We start from the raw sequence: 19,164 nt of genomic DNA on the forward strand, positions 1-19,164 counted from the left end.
GAAGGCTTGTTTTGTTGCACCTGGGAAGTAAAGTATCTATTTGCGAGAGAGAGAGAATGAGAGAGAGAGACAGAGAGAGAGAGAGACAGAGAGAGAAGGGGAAGGGGTGTTGGCAGTTAGGGTGTGAGCTAGAGAAATGAGGCCTGTCTGCAAAAGGCCATGGGATGAGAGTGCGTGGTTGCAGGTTGTTTGGCTTTGTAAGGCCTACTGCCCGCTTCACTCGAAACTGGGTCTAGGGTTGTCGGTTTGTAGGCTGTAAAAGCCCAGAAAAGCTCTTGTTCTCCAACCAGCAGAGTGGCGCAGCGGAAGCGTGCTGGGCCCATAACCCAGAGGTCGATGGATAGAAACCATCCTCTGCTAAGTTTTTTCAAATTATGTTTTTGTGTCATGGCATTAGGGCACAAAGAGCTGTAAGTGCCTGGATGCAATGTCATTCCTTGAACTTGCTGCCTCGTTCCACTCTTGCGCTAAATAGGAGAGGGTCCCAGCCCAGCCAACAAAATGTACTGTTCAATCAAACCAAACTTAAAACCAAGCTCCTTTTTTAAGGGGTCCCGGGGAAATGTTGGGCTGACCGGCAAGACCTCACGATGCGAACTGCTTCTGCGTCAAACGCAAGCTTTTTTCATTCCCAGCCAATGACTTATTCTTATTTCTAAGGGGCGCTCCATCACATAGCCCAGACAGGCAGGCGTTGGTGGTATAGTGATGAGCATAGCTGCCTTCCAAGCAGTTGACCCGGGTTCGATTCCCGGCCAACGCAGATCAAATCTTTAAATTGTTCAAAATGTATTTTTTGGAAATCAGACTCATGCTGAAAGCAAAGCTGACACACTTTTCGTGAAAATCAAAACCCCATCCAGGAAAGGTTCTTGCATCCTAGTTTCTGCAACTGTCTATCGGTGAGGGGATTGAAGCGAGCAGGGCTCCTGGCCCCTCCCCGACAAAGCCCTGACGAAGGCCTGACAAAGGCCTAATCGCCTTGCCCTGACGGGCAAAGGTCCCAGCAGGCCACCGAGCACAGCACCTCAGCATATTAGAGTGAGGTTTCAGGATCTCTCTCATCCTGTAAACCAACATACTGAGGAAGGTGAAACGTGTGGCTGCGCTCCTCACATGCTGAAGCAGCAGCAGCCCTTTCCCTGAAGCAAAGTTCCTTCATTCCTCCCTCCCATAACCCTTAGCAGGGGATTTATGGTAATTGAGTTGAGTTTCCAAACTGGCCCTTCCTTCCTTCCGTCCCATATCTGCCAGCTCGAGAAGGCTTGTTTTGTTGCACCTGGGAAGTAAAGTATCTATTTGCGAGAGAGAGAGAATGAGAGAGAGAGACAGAGAGAGAAGGGGAAGGGGTGTTGGCAGTTAGGGTGTGAGCTAGAGAAATGAGGCCTGTCTGCAAAAGGCCATGGGATGGGAGTGCGTGGTTGCAGGTTGTTTGGCTTTGTAAGGCCTACTGCCCGCTTCACTCGAAACTGGGTCTAGGGTTGTCTGTTTGTAGGCTGTAAAAGCCTAGAAAAGCTCTTGTTCTCCAACCAGCAGAGTGGCGCAGCGGAAGCGTGCTGGTCCCATAACCCAGAGGTCGATGGATCGAAACCATCCTCTGCTAACTTTTTTCAAATTATGTTTTTGTGTCATGGCATTAGGGCACAAAGAGCTGTAAGTGCCTGGATGCAATGTCATTCCTTGAACTTGCTGCCTCGTTCCACTCTTGCGCTAAATAGGAGAGGGTCCCAGCCCAGCCAACAAAATGTACTGTTCAAACAAACCAAACTTAAAACCAAGCTCCTTTTTTAAGGGGTCCCGGGGAAATGTTGGGCTGACCGGCAAGACCTCATGATGCGAACTGCTTCTGCGTCAAACGCAAGCTTTTTTCATTCCCAGCCAATGACTTATTCTTATTTCTAAGGGGCGCTCCATCAGATAGCCCAGACAGGCAGGCGTTGGTGGTATAGTGGTGAGCATAGCTACCTTCCAAGCAGTTGACCCGGGTTCGATTCCCGGCCAACGCAGATCAAATCTTTAAATTGTTCAAAATGCATTTTTGGGAAATCAGACTCATGCTGAAAGCAAAGCTGACACACTTTTCGCGAAAATCAAAACCCCATCCAGGAAAGGTTCTTGCATCCTAGTTTCTGCAACTGTCTATCGGTGAGGGGATTGAAGCGAGCAGGGCTCCTGGCCCCTCCCCGACAAAGCCCTGACGAAGGCCTGACAAAGGCCTATTCGCCTTGCCCTGACGGGCAAAGGTCCCAGCAGGCCACCGAGCACAGCACCTCAGCCTATTAGAGTGAGGTTTCAGGATCTCTCTCATCCTGTAAACCAACATACTGAGGAAGGTGAAACGTGTGGCTGCGCTCCTCACATGCTGAAGCAGCAGCATCCCTTTCCCTGAAGCAAAGTTCCTTCATTCCTCACTCCCATAACCCTTAGCAGGGGATTTATGGTAATTGAGTTGAGTTTCCAAACTGGCCCTTCCTTCCTTCCTTCCCATATCTGCCAGCTCGAGAAGGCTTGTTTTGTTGCACCTGGGAAGTAAAGTATCTATTTGCGAGAGAGAGAGAATGAGAGAGAGAGACAGAGAGAGAGAGACAGAGAGAGAAGGGGAAGGGGTGTTGGCAGTTAGGGTGTGAGCTAGAGAAATGAGGCCTGTCTGCAAAAGGCCATGGGATGGGAGTGCGTGGTTGCAGGTTGTTTGGCTTTGTAAGGCCTACTGCCCGCTTCACTCGAAACTGGGTCTAGGGTTGTCGGTTTGTAGGCTGTAAAAGCCCAGAAAAGCTCTTGTTCTCCAACCAGCAGAGTGGCGCAGCGGAAGCGTGCTGGGCCCATAACCCAGAGGTCGATGGATCGAAACCATCCTCTGCTAACTTTTTTCAAATTATGTTTTTGTGTCATGGCATTAGGGCACAAAGAGCTGTAAGTGCCTGGATGCAATGTCATTCCTTGAACTTGCTGCCTCGTTCCACTCTTGCGCTAAATAGGAGAGGGTCCCAGCCCAGCCAACAAAATGTACTGTTCAAACAAACCAAACTTAAAACCAAGCTCCTTTTTTAAGGGGTCCCGGGGAAATGTTGGGCTGACCGGCAAGACCTCATGATGCGAACTGCTTCTGCGTCAAACGCAAGCTTTTTTCATTCCCAGCCAATGACTTATTCTTATTTCTAAGGGGCGCTCCATCAGATAGCCCAGACAGGCAGGCGTTGGTGGTATAGTGGTGAGCATAGCTACCTTCCAAGCAGTTGACCCGGGTTCCATTCCCGGCCAACGCAGATCAAATCTTTAAATTGTTCAAAATGCATTTTTGGGAAATCAGACTCATGCTGAAAGCAAAGCTGACACACTTTTCGCGAGAATCACAACCCCATCCAGGAAAGGTTCTTGCATCCTAGTTTCTGCAACTGTCTATCGGTGAGGGGATTGAAGCGAGCAGGGATCCTGGCCCCTCCCCGACAAAGCCCTGACGAAGGCCTGACAAAGGCCTATTCGCCTTGCCCTGACGGGCAAAGGTCCCAGCAGGCCACCGAGCACAGCACCTCAGCCTATTAGAGTGAGGTTTCAGGATCTCTCTCATCCTGTAAACCAACATACTGAGAAGGGTGAAACGTGTGGCTGCGCTCCTCACATGCTGAAGCAGCAGCAGCCCTTTCCCTGAAGCAAAGTTCCTTCATTCCTCCCTCCCATAACCCTTAGCAGGGGATTTATGGTAATTGAGTTGAGTTTCCAAACTGGCCCTTCCTTCCTTCCTTCCCATATCTGCCAGCTCGAGAAGGCTTGTTTTGTTGCACCTGGGAAGTAAAGTATCTATTTGCGAGAGAGAGAGAATGAGAGAGAGAGACAGAGAGAGAGAGACAGAGAGAGAAGGGGAAGGGGTGTTGGCAGTTAGGGTGTGAGCTAGAGAAATGAGGCCTGTCTGCAAAAGGCCATGGGATGGGAGTGCATGGTTGCAGGTTGTTTGGCTTTGTAAGGCCTACTGCCCGCTTCACTCGAAACTGGGTCTAGGGTTGTCGGTTTGTAGGCTGTAAAAGCCCAGAAAAGCTCTTGTTCTCCAACCAGCAGAGTGGCGCAGCGGAAGCGTGCTGGGCCCATAACCCAGAGGTCGATGGATCGAAACCATCCTCTGCTAAGTTTTTTCAAATTATGTTTTTGTGTCATGGCATTAGGGCACAAAGAGCTGTAAGTGCCTGGATGCAATGTCATTCCTTGAACTTGCTGCCTCGTTCCACTCTTGCGCTAAATAGGAGAGGGTCCCAGCCCAGCCAACAAAATGTACTGTTCAATCAAACCAAACTTAAAACCAAGCTCCTTTTTTAAGGGGTCCCGGGGAAATGTTGGGCTGACCGGCAAGACCTCATGATGCGAACTGCTTCTGCGTCAAACGCAAGCTTTTTTCATTCCCAGCCAATGACTTATTCTTATTTCTAAGGGGCGCTCCATCAGAGAGCCCAGACAGGCAGGTGTTAGTGGTATAGTGGTGAGCATAGCTGCCTTCCAAGCAGTTGACCCGGATTCGATTCCCGGCCAACGCAGATCAAATCCTTAAATTGTTCAAAATGCATTTTTTGGAAATCAGACTCATGCTGAAAGCAAAGCTGACACACTTTTCGTGAAAATCAAAACCCCATCCAGGAAAGGTTCTTGCATCCTAGTTTCTGCAACTGTCTATCGGTGAGGGGATTGAAGCGAGCAGGGCTCCTGGCCCCTCCCCGACAAAGCCCTGACGACGGCCTGACAAAGGCCTATTCGCCTTGCCCTAACGGGCCAAGGTCCCAGCAGGCCACCGAGCACAGCACCTCAGCCTATTAGAGTGAGGTTTCAGGATCTCTCTCATCCTGTAAACCAACATACTGAGGAAGGTGAAACGTGTGGCTGCGCTCCTCACATGCTGAAGCAGCAGCAGCCCTTTCCCTGAAGCAAAGTTCCTTCATTCCTCCCTCCCATAACCCTTAGCAGGGGATTTATGGTAATTGAGTTGAGTTTCCAAACTGGCCCTTCCTTCCTTCCTTCCCATATCTGCCAGCTCGAGAAGGATTGTTTTGTTGCACCTGGGAAGTAAAGTATCTATTTGCGAGAGAGAGAGAATGAGAGAGAGAGACAGAGAGAGAGAGAGACAGAGAGAGAAGGGGAAGGGGTGTTGGCAGTTAGGGTGTGAGCTAGAGAAATGAGGCCTGTCTGCAAAAGGCCATGGGATGGGAGTGCGTGGTTGCAGGTTGTTTGGCTTTGTAAGGCCTACTGCCCGCTTCACTCGAAACTGGGTCTAGGGTTGTCTGTTTGTAGGCTGTAAAAGCCCAGAAAAGCTCTTGTTCTCCAACCAGCAGAGTGGCGCAGTGGAAGCGTGCTGGTCCCATAACCCAGAGGTCGATGGATCGAAACCATCCTCTGCTAACTTTTTTCAAATTATGTTTTTGTGTCATGGCATTAGGGCACAAAGAGCTGTAAGTGCCTGGATGCAATGTCATTCCTTGAACTTGCTGCCTCGTTCCACTCTTGCCCTAAATAGGAGAGGGTCCCAGCCCAGCCAACAAAATGTACTGTACAATCAAACCAAACTTAAAACCAAGCTCCTTTTTTAAGGGGTCCCGGGGAAATGTTGGGCTGACCGGCAAGACCTCATGATGCGAACTGCTTCTGCGTCAAACGCAAGCTTTTTTCATTCCCAGCCAATGACTTATTCTTATTTCTAAGGGACGCTCCATCAGATAGCCCAGACAGGCAGGCGTTGGTGGTATAGTGGTGAGCATAGCTGCCTTCCAAGCAGTTGACCCGGGTTCGATTCCCGGCCAACGCAGATCAAATCTTTAAATTGTTCAAAATGCATTTTTTGGAAATCAGACTCATGCTGAAAGCAAAGCTGACACACTTTTCGTGAAAATCAAAACCCCATCCAGGAAAGGTTCTTGCATCCTAGTTTCTGCAACTGTCTATCGGTGAGGGGATTGAAGCGAGCAGGGCTCCTGGCCCCTCCCCGACAAAGCCCTGACGAAGGCCTGACAAAGGCCTATTCGCCTTGCCCTGACGGGCAAAGGTCCCAGCAGGCCACCGAGCACAGCACCTCAGCCTACTAGAGTGAGGTTTCAGGATCTCTCTCATCCTGTAAACCAACATACTGAGGAAGGTGAAACGTGTGGCTGCGCTCCTCACATGCTGAAGCAGCAGCAGCCCTTTCCCTGAAGCAAAGTTCCTTCATTCCTCACTCCCATAACCCTTAGCAGGGGATTTATGGTAATTGAGTTGAGTTTCCAAACTGGCCCTTCCTTCCTTCCTTCCCATATCTGCCAGCTCGAGAAGGCTTGTTTTGTTGCACCTGGGAAGTAAAGTATCTATTTGCGAGAGAGAGAGAATGAGAGAGAGAGACAGAGAGAGAGAGACAGAGAGAGAAGGGGAAGGGGTGTTGGCAGTTAGGGTGTGAGCTAGAGAAATGAGGCCTGTCTGCAAAAGGCCATGGGATGGGAGTGCGTGGTTGCAGGTTGTTTGGCTTTGTAAGGCCTACTGCCCGCTTCACTCGAAACTGGGTCTAGGGTTGTCGGTTTGTAGGCTGTAAAAGCCCAGAAAAGCTCTTGTTCTCCAACCAGCAGAGTGGCGCAGCGGAAGCGTGCTGGGCCCATAACCCAGAGGTCGATGGATCGAAACCATCCTCTGCTAACTTTTTTCAAATTATGTTTTTGTGTCATGGCATTAGGGCACAAAGAGCTGTAAGTGCCTGGATGCAATGTCATTCCTTGAACTTGCTGCCTCGTTCCACTCTTGCGCTAAATAGGAGAGGGTCCCAGCCCAGCCAACAAAATGTACTGTTCAAACAAACCAAACTTAAAACCAAGCTCCTTTTTTAAGGGGTCCCGGGGAAATGTTGGGCTGACCGGCAAGACCTCATGATGCGAACTGCTTCTGCGTCAAACGCAAGCTTTTTTCATTCCCAGCCAATGACTTATTCTTATTTCTAAGGGGCGCTCCATCAGATAGCCCAGACAGGCAGGCGTTGGTGGTATAGTGGTGAGCATAGCTGCCTTCCAAGCAGTTGACCCGGGTTCGATTCCCGGCCAACGCAGATCAAATCTTTAAATTGTTCAAAATGCATTTTTGGGAAATCAGACTCATGCTGAAAGCAAAGCTGACACACTTTTCGCGAAAATCAAAACCCCATCCAGGAAAGGTTCTTGCATCCTAGTTTCTGCAACTGTCTATCGGTGAGGGGATTGAAGCGAGCAGGGATCCTGGCCCCTCCCCGACAAAGCCCTGACGAAGGCCTGACAAAGGCCTATTCGCCTTGCCCTGACGGGCAAAGGTCCCAGCAGGCCACCGAGCACAGCACCTCAGCCTATTAGAGTGAGGTTTCAGGATCTCTCTCATCCTGTAAACCAACATACTGAGGAAGGTGAAACGTGTGGCTGCGCTCCTCACATGCTGAAGCAGCAGCAGCCCTTTCCCTGAAGCAAAGTTCCTTCATTCCTCCCTCCCATAACCCTTAGCAGGGGATTTATGGTAATTGAGTTGAGTTTCCAAACTGGCCCTTCCTTCCTTCCTTCCCATATCTGCCAGCTCGAGAAGGCTTGTTTTGTTGCACCTGGGAAGTAAAGTATCTATTTGCGAGAGAGAGAGAATGAGAGAGAGAGACAGAGAGAGAGAGACAGAGAGAGAAGGGGAAGGGGTGTTGGCAGTTAGGGTGTGAGCTAGAGAAATGAGGCCTGTCTGCAAAAGGCCATGGGATGGGAGTGCGTGGTTGCAGGTTGTTTGGCTTTGTAAGGCCTACTGCCCGCTTCACTCGAAACTGGGTCTAGGGTTGTCGGTTTGTAGGCTGTAAAAGCCCAGAAAAGCTCTTGTTCTCCAACCAGCAGAGTGGCGCAGCGGAAGCGTGCTGGGCCCATAACCCAGAGGTCGATGGATCGAAACCATCCTCTGCTAAGTTTTTTCAAATTATGTTTTTGTGTCATGGCATTAGGGCACAAAGAGCTGTAAGTGCCTGGATGCAATGTCATTCCTTGAACTTGCTGCCTCGTTCCACTCTTGCGCTAAATAGGAGAGGGTCCCAGCCCAGCCAACAAAATGTACTGTTCAATCAAACCAAACTTAAAACCAAGCTCCTTTTTTAAGGGGTCCCGGGGAAATGTTGGGCTGACCGGCAAGACCTCATGATGCGAACTGCTTCTGCGTCAAACGCAAGCTTTTTTCATTCCCAGCCAATGACTTATTCTTATTTCTAAGGGGCGCTCCATCAGAGAGCCCAGACAGGCAGGCGTTAGTGGTATAGTGGTGAGCATAGCTGCCTTCCAAGCAGTTGACCCGGATTCGATTCCCGGCCAACGCAGATCAAATCTTTAAATTGTTCAAAATGCATTTTTTGGAAATCAGACTCATGCTGAAAGCAAAGCTGACACACTTTTCGTGAAAATCAAAACCCCATCCAGGAAAGGTTCTTGCATCCTAGTTTCTGCAACTGTCTATCGGTGAGGGGATTGAAGCGAGCAGGGCTCCTGGCCCCTCCCCGACAAAGCCCTGACGACGGCCTGACAAAGGCCTATTCGCCTTGCCCTGACGGGCCAAGGTCCCAGCAGGCCACCGAGCACAGCACCTCAGCCTATTAGAGTGAGGTTTCAGGATCTCTCTCATCCTGTAAACCAACATACTGAGGAAGGTGAAACGTGTGGCTGCGCTCCTCACATGCTGAAGCAGCAGCAGCCCTTTCCCTGAAGCAAAGTTCCTTCATTCCTCCCTCCCATAACCCTTAGCAGGGGATTTATGGTAATTGATTTGAGTTTCCAAACTGGCCCTTCCTTCCTTCCTTCCCATATCTGCCAGCTCGAGAAGGATTGTTTTGTTGCACCTGGGAAGTAAAGTATCTATTTGCGAGAGAGAGAGAATGAGAGAGAGAGACAGAGAGAGAGAGAGACAGAGAGAGAAGGGGAAGGGGTGTTGGCAGTTAGGGTGTGAGCTAGAGAAATGAGGCCTGTCTGCAAAAGGCCATGGGATGGGAGTGCGTGGTTGCAGGTTGTTTGGCTTTGTAAGGCCTACTGCCCGCTTCACTCGAAACTGGGTCTAGGGTTGTCGGTTTGTAGGCTGTAAAAGCCCAGAAAAGCTCTTGTTCTCCAACCAGCAGAGTGGCGCAGCGGAAGTGTGCTGGGCCCATAACCCAGAGGTCGATGGATGGAAACCATCCTCTGCTAAGTTTTTTCAAATTATGTTTTTGTGTCATGGCATTAGGGCACAAAGAGCTGTAAGTGCCTGGATGCAATGTCATTCCTTGAACTTGCTGCCTCGTTCCACTCATGCGCTAAATAGGAGAGGGTCCCAGCCCAGCCAACAAAATGTACTGTTCAATCAAACCAAACTTAAAACCAAGCTCCTTTTTTAAGGGGTCCCGGGGAAATGTTGGGCTGACCGGCAAGACCTCATGATGCGAACTGCTTCTGCGTCAAACGCAAGCTTTTTTCATTCCCAGCCAATGACTTATTCTTATTTCTAAGGGGAGCTCCATCACATAGCCCAGACAGGCAGGCGTTGGTGGTATAGTGGTGAGCATAGCTGCCTTCCAAGCAGTTGACCCGGGTTCGATTCCCGGCCAAAGCAGATCAAATCTTTAAATTGTTCAAAATGCATTTTTTGGAAATCAGACTCATGCTGAAAGCAAAGCTGACACACTTTTCGTGAAAATCAAAACCCCATCCAGGAAAGGTTCTTGCATCCTAGTTTCTGCAACTGTCTATCGGTGAGGGGATTGAAGCGAGCAGGGCTCCTGGCCCCTCCCCGACAAAGCCCTGACGAAGGCCTGACAAAGGCCTAATCGCCTTGCCCTGACGGGCAAAGGTCCCAGCAGGCCACCGAGCACAGCACCTCAGCCTATTAGAGTGAGGTTTCAGGATCTCTCTCATCCTGTAAACCAACATACTGAGGAAGGTGAAACGTGTGGCTGCGCTCCTCACATGCTGAAGCAGCAGCAGCCCTTTCCCTGAAGCAAAGTTCCTTCATTCCTCCCTCCCATAACCCTTAGCAGGGGATTTATGGTAATTGAGTTGAGTTTCCAAACTGGCCCTTCCTTCCTTCCTTCCCATATCTGCCAGCTCGAGAAGGCTTGTTTTGTTGCACCTGGGAAGTAAAGAATCTATTTGCGAGAGAGAGAGAATGAGAGAGAGAGACAGAGAGAGAGAGACAGAGAGAGAAGGGGAAGGGGTGTTGGCAGTTAGGGTGTGAGCTAGAGAAATGAGGCCTGTCTGCAAAAGGCCATGGGATGGGAGTGCGTGGTTGCAGGTTGTTTGGCTTTGTAAGGCCTACTGCCCGCTTCACTCGAAACTGGGTCTAGGGTTGTCGGTTTGTAGGCTGTAAAAGCCCAGAAAAGCTCTTGTTCTCCAACCAGCAGAGTGGCGCAGCGGAAGCGTGCTTGGCCCATAACCCAGAGGTCGATGGATCGAAACCATCCTCTGCTAAGTTTTTTCAAATTATGTTTTTGTGTCATGGCATTAGGGCACAAAGAGCTGTAAGTGCCTGGATGCAATGTCATTCCTTGAACTTGCTGCCTCGTTCCACTCTTGCGCTAAATAGGAGAGGGTCCCAGCCCAGCCAACAAAATGTACTGTTCAATCAAACCAAACTTAAAACCGAGCTCCTTTATTAAGGGGTCCCGGGGAAATGTTGGGCTGACCGGCAAGACCTCATGATGCGAACTGCTTCTGCGTCAAACGCAAGCTTTTTTCATTCCCAGCCAATGACTTATTCTTATTTCTAAGGGGCGCTCCATCACATAGCCCAGACAGGCAGGCGTTGGTGGTATAGTGGTGAGCATAGCTGCCTTCCAAGCAGTTGACCGATTCCCGGCCAACGCAGATCAAATCTTTAAATTGTTCAAAATGCATTTTTTGGAAATCAGACTCATGCTGAAAGCAAAGCTGACACACTTTTCGTGAAAATCAAAACCCCATCCAGGAAAGGTTCTTGCATCCTAGTTTCTGCAACTGTCTATCGGTGAGGGGATTGAAGCGAGCAGGGCTCCTGGCCCCTCCCCGACAAAGGCCTGACAAAGGCCTATTCGCCTTGCCCTGACGGGCAAAGGTCCCAGCAGGCCACCGAGCACAGCACCTCAGCCTATTAGAGTGAGGTTTCAGGATATCTCTCATCCTGTAAACCAACATACTGAGGAAGGTGAAACGTGTGGCTGTGCTCCTCACATGCTGAAGCAGCAGCAGCCCTTTCCCTGAAGCAAAGTTCCTTCATTCCTCCCTCCCATAACCCTTAGCAGGGGATTTATGGTAATTGAGTTGAGTTTCCAAACTGGCCCTTCCTTCCTTCCTTCCCATATCTGCCAGCTCGAGAAGGCTTGTTTTGTTGCACCTGGGAAGTAAAGTATCTATTTGCGAGAGAGAGAGAATGAGAGAGAGAGACAGAGAGAGAGAGAGACAGAGAGAGAAGGGGAAGGGGTGTTGGCAGTTAGGGTGTGAGCTAGAGAAATGAGGCCTGTCTGCAAAAGGCCATGGGATGAGAGTGCGTGGTTGCAGGTTGTTTGGCTTTGTAAGGCCTACTGCCCGCTTCACTCGAAACTGGGTCTAGGGTTGTCGGTTTGTAGGCTGTAAAAGCCCAGAAAAGCTCTTGTTCTCCAACCAGCAGAGTGGCGCAGCGGAAGCGTGCTGGGCCCATAACCCAGAGGTCGATGGATAGAAACCATCCTCTGCTAAGTTTTTTCAAATTATGTTTTTGTGTCATGGCATTAGGGCACAAAGAGCTGTAAGTGCCTGGATGCAATGTCATTCCTTGAACTTGCTGCCTCGTTCCACTCTTGCGCTAAATAGGAGAGGGTCCCAGCCCAGCCAACAAAATGTACTGTTCAATCAAACCAAACTTAAAACCAAGCTCCTTTTTTAAGGGGTCCCGGGGAAATGTTGGGCTGACCGGCAAGACCTCACGATGCGAACTGCTTCTGCGTCAAACGCAAGCTTTTTTCATTCCCAGCCAATGACTTATTCTTATTTCTAAGGGGCGCTCCATCACATAGCCCAGACAGGCAGGCGTTGGTGGTATAGTGATGAGCATAGCTGCCTTCCAAGCAGTTGACCCGGGTTCGATTCCCGGCCAACGCAGATCAAATCTTTAAATTGTTCAAAATGTATTTTTTGGAAATCAGACTCATGCTGAAAGCAAAGCTGACACACTTTTCGTGAAAATCAAAACCCCATCCAGGAAAGGTTCTTGCATCCTAGTTTCTGCAACTGTCTATCGGTGAGGGGATTGAAGCGAGCAGGGCTCCTGGCCCCTCCCCGACAAAGCCCTGACGAAGGCCTGACAAAGGCCTAATCGCCTTGCCCTGACGGGCAAAGGTCCCAGCAGGCCACCGAGCACAGCACCTCAGCATATTAGAGTGAGGTTTCAGGATCTCTCTCATCCTGTAAACCAACATACTGAGGAAGGTGAAACGTGTGGCTGCGCTCCTCACATGCTGAAGCAGCAGCAGCCCTTTCCCTGAAGCAAAGTTCCTTCATTCCTCCCTCCCATAACCCTTAGCAGGGGATTTATGGTAATTGAGTTGAGTTTCCAAACTGGCCCTTCCTTCCTTCCGTCCCATATCTGCCAGCTCGAGAAGGCTTGTTTTGTTGCACCTGGGAAGTAAAGTATCTATTTGCGAGAGAGAGAGAATGAGAGAGAGAGACAGAGAGAGAAGGGGAAGGGGTGTTGGCAGTTAGGGTGTGAGCTAGAGAAATGAGGCCTGTCTGCAAAAGGCCATGGGATGGGAGTGCGTGGTTGCAGGTTGTTTGGCTTTGTAAGGCCTACTGCCCGCTTCACTCGAAACTGGGTCTAGGGTTGTCTGTTTGTAGGCTGTAAAAGCCTAGAAAAGCTCTTGTTCTCCAACCAGCAGAGTGGCGCAGCGGAAGCGTGCTGGTCCCATAACCCAGAGGTCGATGGATCGAAACCATCCTCTGCTAACTTTTTTCAAATTATGTTTTTGTGTCATGGCATTAGGGCACAAAGAGCTGTAAGTGCCTGGATGCAATGTCATTCCTTGAACTTGCTGCCTCGTTCCACTCTTGCCCTAAATAGGAGAGGGTCCCAGCCCAGCCAACAAAATGTACTGTTCAATCAAACCAAACTTAAAACCAAGCTCCTTTTTTAAGGGGTCCCGGGGAAATGTTGGGCTGACCGGCAAGACCTCATGATGCGAACTGCTTCTGCGTCAAACGCAAGCTTTTTTCATTCCCAGCCAATGACTTATTCTTATTTCTAAGGGACGCTCCATCAGATAACCCAGACAGGCAGGCGTTGGTGGTATAGTGGTGAGCATAGCTGCCTTCCAAGCAGTTGACCCGGGTTCGATTCCCGGCCAACGCAGATCAAATCTTTAAATTGTTCAAAATGCATTTTTTGGAAATCAGACTCATGCTGAAAGCAAAGCTGACACACTTTTCGTGAAAATCAAAACCCCATCCAGGAAAGGTTCTTGCATCCTAGTTTCTGCAACTGTCTATCGGTGAGGGGATTGAAGCGAGCAGGGCTCCTGGCCCCTCCCCGACAAAGCCCTGACGAAGGCCTGACAAAGGCCTATTCGCCTTGCCCTGATGGGCAAAGGTCCCAGCAGGCCACCGAGCACAGCACCTCAGCCTATTAGAGTGAGGTTTCAGGATCTCTCTCATCCTGTAAACCAACATACTGAGGAAGGTGAAACGTGTGGCTGCGCTCCTCACATGCTGAAGCAGCAGCATCCCTTTCCCTGAAGCAAAGTTCCTTCATTCCTCACTCCCATAACCCTTAGCAGGGGATTTATGGTAATTGAGTTGAGTTTCCAAACTGGCCCTTCCTTCCTTCCTTCCCATATCTGCCAGCTCGAGAAGGCTTGTTTTGTTGCACCTGGGAAGTAAAGTATCTATTTGCGAGAGAGAGAGAATGAGAGAGAGAGACAGAGAGAGAGAGACAGAGAGAGAAGGGGAAGGGGTGTTGGCAGTTAGGGTGTGAGCTAGAGAAATGAGGCCTGTCTGCAAAAGGCCATGGGATGGGAGTGCGTGGTTGCAGGTTGTTTGGCTTTGTAAGGCCTACTGCCCGCTTCACTCGAAACTGGGTCTAGGGTTGTCGGTTTGTAGGCTGTAAAAGCCCAGAAAAGCTCTTGTTCTCCAACCAGCAGAGTGGCGCAGCGGAAGCGTGCTGGGCCCATAACCCAGAGGTCGATGGATCGAAACCATCCTCTGTTAACTTTTTTCAAATTATGTTTTTGTGTCATGGCATTAGGGCACAAAGAGCTGTAAGTGCCTGGATGCAATGTCATTCCTTGAACTTGCTGCCTCGTTCCACTCTTGCGCTAAATAGGAGAGGGTCCCAGCCCAGCCAACAAAATGTACTGTTCAAACAAACCAAACTTAAAACCAAGCTCCTTTTTTAAGGGGTCCCGGGGAAATGTTGGGCTGACCGGCAAGACCTCATGATGCGAACTGCTTCTGCGTCAAACGCAAGCTTTTTTCATTCCCAGCCAATGACTTATTCTTATTTCTAAGGGGCGCTCCATCAGATAGCCCAGACAGGCAGGCGTTGGTGGTATAGTGGTGAGCATAGCTACCTTCCAAGCAGTTGACCCGGGTTCGATTCCCGGCCAACGCAGATCAAATCTTTAAATTGTTCAAAATGCATTTTTGGGAAATCAGACTCATGCTGAAAGCAAAGCTGACACACTTTTCGCGAAAATCAAAACCCCATCCAGGAAAGGTTCTTGCATCCTAGTTTCTGCAACTGTCTATCGGTGAGGGGATTGAAGCGAGCAGGGCTCCTGGCCCCTCCCCGACAAAGCCCTGACGAAGGCCTGACAAAGGCCTATTCGCCTTGCCCTGACGGGCAAAGGTCCCAGCAGGCCACCGAGCACAGCACCTCAGCCTATTAGAGTGAGGTTTCAGGATCTCTCTCATCCTGTAAACCAACATACTGAGGAAGGTGAAACGTGTGGCTGCGCTCCTCACATGCTGAAGCAGCAGCATCCCTTTCCCTGAAGCAAAGTTCCTTCATTCCTCACTCCCATAACCCTTAGCAGGGGATTTATGGTAATTGAGTTGAGTTTCCAAACTGGCCCTTCCTTCCTTCCTTCCCATATCTGCCAGCTCGAGAAGGCTTGTTTTGTTGCACCTGGGAAGTAAAGTATCTATTTGCGAGAGAGAGAGAATGAGAGAGAGAGACAGAGAGAGAGAGACAGAGAGAGAAGGGGAAGGGGTGTTGGCAGTTAGGGTGTGAGCTAGAGAAATGAGGCCTGTCTGCAAAAGGCCATGGGATGGGAGTGCGTGGTTGCAGGTTGTTTGGCTTTGTAAGGCCTACTGCCCGCTTCACTCGAAACTGGGTCTAGGGTTGTCGGTTTGTAGGCTGTAAAAGCCCAGAAAAGCTCTTGTTCTCCAACCAGCAGAGTGGCGCAGCGGAAGCGTGCTGGGCCCATAACCCAGAGGTCGATGGATCGAAACCATCCTCTGCTAACTTTTTTCAAATTATGTTTTTGTGTCATGGCATTAGGGCACAAAGAGCTGTAAGTGCCTGGATGCAATGTCATTCCTTGAACTTGCTGCCTCGTTCCACTCTTGCGCTAAATAGGAGAGGGTCCCAGCCCAGCCAACAAAATGTACTGTTCAAACAAACCAAACTTAAAACCAAGCTCCTTTTTTAAGGGGTCCCGGGGAAATGTTGGGCTGACCGGCAAGACCTCATGATGCGAACTGCTTCTGCGTCAAACGCAAGCTTTTTTCATTCCCAGCCAATGACTTATTCTTATTTCTAAGGGGCGCTCCATCAGATAGCCCAGACAGGCAGGCGTTGGTGGTATAGTGGTGAGCATAGCTACCTTCCAAGCAGTTGACCCGGGTTCCATTCCCGGCCAACGCAGATCAAATCTTTAAATTGTTCAAAATGCATTTTTGGGAAATCAGACTCATGCTGAAAGCAAAGCTGACACACTTTTCGCGAGAATCACAACCCCATCCAGGAAAGGTTCTTGCATCCTAGTTTCTGCAACTGTCTATCGGTGAGGGGATTGAAGCGAGCAGGGATCCTGGCCCCTCCCCGACAAAGCCCTGACGAAGGCCTGACAAAGGCCTATTCGCCTTGCCCTGACGGGCAAAGGTCCCAGCAGGCCACCGAGCACAGCACCTCAGCCTATTAGAGTGAGGTTTCAGGATCTCTCTCATCCTGTAAACCAACATACTGAGAAGGGTGAAACGTGTGGCTGCGCTCCTCACATGCTGAAGCAGCAGCAGCCCTTTCCCTGAAGCAAAGTTCCTTCATTCCTCCCTCCCATAACCCTTAGCAGGGGATTTATGGTAATTGAGTTGAGTTTCCAAACTGGCCCTTCCTTCCTTCCTTCCCATATCTGCCAGCTCGAGAAGGCTTGTTTTGTTGCACCTGGGAAGTAAAGTATCTATTTGCGAGAGAGAGAGAATGAGAGAGAGAGACAGAGAGAGAGAGACAGAGAGAGAAGGGGAAGGGGTGTTGGCAGTTAGGGTGTGAGCTAGAGAAATGAGGCCTGTCTGCAAAAGGCCATGGGATGGGAGTGCATGGTTGCAGGTTGTTTGGCTTTGTAAGGCCTACTGCCCGCTTCACTCGAAACTGGGTCTAGGGTTGTCGGTTTGTAGGCTGTAAAAGCCCAGAAAAGCTCTTGTTCTCCAACCAGCAGAGTGGCGCAGCGGAAGCGTGCTGGGCCCATAACCCAGAGGTCGATGGATCGAAACCATCCTCTGCTAAGTTTTTTCAAATTATGTTTTTGTGTCATGGCATTAGGGCACAAAGAGCTGTAAGTGCCTGGATGCAATGTCATTCCTTGAACTTGCTGCCTCGTTCCACTCTTGCGCTAAATAGGAGAGGGTCCCAGCCCAGCCAACAAAATGTACTGTTCAATCAAACCAAACTTAAAACCAAGCTCCTTTTTTAAGGGGTCCCGGGGAAATGTTGGGCTGACCGGCAAGACCTCATGATGCGAACTGCTTCTGCGTCAAACGCAAGCTTTTTTCATTCCCAGCCAATGACTTATTCTTATTTCTAAGGGGCGCTCCATCAGAGAGCCCAGACAGGCAGGTGTTAGTGGTATAGTGGTGAGCATAGCTGCCTTCCAAGCAGTTGACCCGGATTCGATTCCCGGCCAACGCAGATCAAATCCTTAAATTGTTCAAAATGCATTTTTTGGAAATCAGACTCATGCTGAAAGCAAAGCTGACACACTTTTCGTGAAAATCAAAACCCCATCCAGGAAAGGTTCTTGCATCCTAGTTTCTGCAACTGTCTATCGGTGAGGGGATTGAAGCGAGCAGGGCTCCTGGCCCCTCCCCGACAAAGCCCTGACGACGGCCTGACAAAGGCCTATTCGCCTTGCCCTAACGGGCCAAGGTCCCAGCAGGCCACCGAGCACAGCACCTCAGCCTATTAGAGTGAGGTTTCAGGATCTCTCTCATCCTGTAAACCAACATACTGAGGAAGGTGAAACGTGTGGCTGCGCTCCTCACATGCTGAAGCAGCAGCAGCCCTTTCCCTGAAGCAAAGTTCCTTCATTCCTCCCTCCCATAACCCTTAGCAGGGGATTTATGGTAATTGAGTTGAGTTTCCAAACTGGCCCTTCCTTCCTTCCTTCCCATATCTGCCAGCTCGAGAAGGATTGTTTTGTTGCACCTGGGAAGTAAAGTATCTATTTGCGAGAGAGAGAGAATGAGAGAGAGAGACAGAGAGAGAGAGAGACAGAGAGAGAAGGGGAAGGGGTGTTGGCAGTTAGGGTGTGAGCTAGAGAAATGAGGCCTGTCTGCAAAAGGCCATGGGATGGGAGTGCGTGGTTGCAGGTTGTTTGGCTTTGTAAGGCCTACTGCCCGCTTCACTCGAAACTGGGTCTAGGGTTGTCTGTTTGTAGGCTGTAAAAGCCCAGAAAAGCTCTTGTTCTCCAACCAGCAGAGTGGCGCAGTGGAAGCGTGCTGGTCCCATAACCCAGAGGTCGATGGATCGAAACCATCCTCTGCTAACTTTTTTCAAATTATGTTTTTGTGTCATGGCATTAGGGCACAAAGAGCTGTAAGTGCCTGGATGCAATGTCATTCCTTGAACTTGCTGCCTCGTTCCACTCTTGCCCTAAATAGGAGAGGGTCCCAGCCCAGCCAACAAAATGTACTGTACAATCAAACCAAACTTAAAACCAAGCTCCTTTTTTAAGGGGTCCCGGGGAAATGTTGGGCTGACCGGCAAGACCTCATGATGCGTACTGCTTCTGCGTCAAACGCAAGCTTTTTTCATTCCCAGCCAATGACTTATTCTTATTTCTAAGGGACGCTCCATCAGATAGCCCAGACAGGCAGGCGTTGGTGGTATAGTGATGAGCATAGCTGCCTTCCAAGCAGTTGACCCGGGTTCGATTCCCGGCCAACGCAAATCAAATCTTTAAATTGTTCAAAATGCATTTTTTGGAAATCAGACTCATGCTGAAAGCAAAGCTGACACACTTTTCGTGAAAATCAAAACCCCATCCAGGAAAGGTTCTTGCATCCTAGTTTCTGCAACTGTCTATCGGTGAGGGGATTGAAGCGAGCAGGGCTCCTGGCCCCTCCCCGACAAAGCCCTGACGAAGGCCTGACAAAGGCCTATTCGCCTTGCCCTGACGGGCAAAGGTCCCAGCAGGCCACCGAGCACAGCACCTCAGCCTATTAGAGTGAGGTTTCAGGATCTCTCTCATCCTGTAAACCAACATACTGAGGAAGGTGAAACGTGTGGCTGCGCTCCTCACATGCTGAAGCAGCAGCATCCCTTTCCCTGAAGCAAAGTTCCTTCATTCCTCACTCCCATAACCCTTAGCAGGGGATTTATGGTAATTGAGTTGAGTTTCCAAACTGGCCCTTCCTTCCTTCCCATATCTGCCAGCTCGAGAAGGCTTGTTTTGTTGCACCTGGGAAGTAAAGTATCTATTTGCGAGAGAGAGAGAATGAGAGAGAGAGACAGAGAGAGAGAGACAGAGAGAGAAGGGGAAGGGGTGTTGGCAGTTAGGGTGTGAGCTAGAGAAATGAGGCCTGTCTGCAAAAGGCCATGGGATGGGAGTGCGTGGTTGCAGGTTGTTTGGCTTTGTAAGGCCTACTGCCCGCTTCACTCGAAACTGGGTCTAGGGTTGTCGGTTTGTAGGCTGTAAAAGCCCAGAAAAGCTCTTGTTCTCCAACCAGCAGAGTGGCGCAGCGGAAGCGTGCTGGGCCCATAACCCAGAGGTCGATGGATCGAAACCAT

At 49.9% G+C, this 19,164-nt stretch overlaps 3 non-coding genes across 3 annotated transcripts; all 3 read left to right on the forward strand.

Moving 5' to 3' along the window:
• The first annotated feature begins 5,707 nt into the window (after nucleotides 1-5,707).
• Nucleotides 5,708-5,779, forward strand: TRNAG-UCC (transfer RNA glycine (anticodon UCC)). Its single transcript has one exon. It is a non-coding gene; the product is annotated as a tRNA-Gly (tRNA).
• A 1,185-nt stretch (nucleotides 5,780-6,964) lies between these two features.
• TRNAG-UCC (transfer RNA glycine (anticodon UCC)) lies at nucleotides 6,965-7,036 on the forward strand. Its single transcript has one exon. It is a non-coding gene; the product is annotated as a tRNA-Gly (tRNA).
• Nucleotides 7,037-13,221: 6,185 nt separating this feature from the next.
• Nucleotides 13,222-13,293, forward strand: TRNAG-UCC (transfer RNA glycine (anticodon UCC)). The gene has a single exon. It is a non-coding gene; the product is annotated as a tRNA-Gly (tRNA).
• The last annotated feature ends 5,871 nt before the right edge of the window (nucleotides 13,294-19,164 follow it).

This window comes from Ambystoma mexicanum, chromosome 6q (assembly GCF_040938575.1).
Source record: "Ambystoma mexicanum isolate Mex_15411 chromosome 6q, UKY_AmexF1_1, whole genome shotgun sequence".
In the NCBI taxonomy this organism is placed as follows: domain Eukaryota; kingdom Metazoa; phylum Chordata; class Amphibia; order Caudata; family Ambystomatidae; genus Ambystoma; species Ambystoma mexicanum.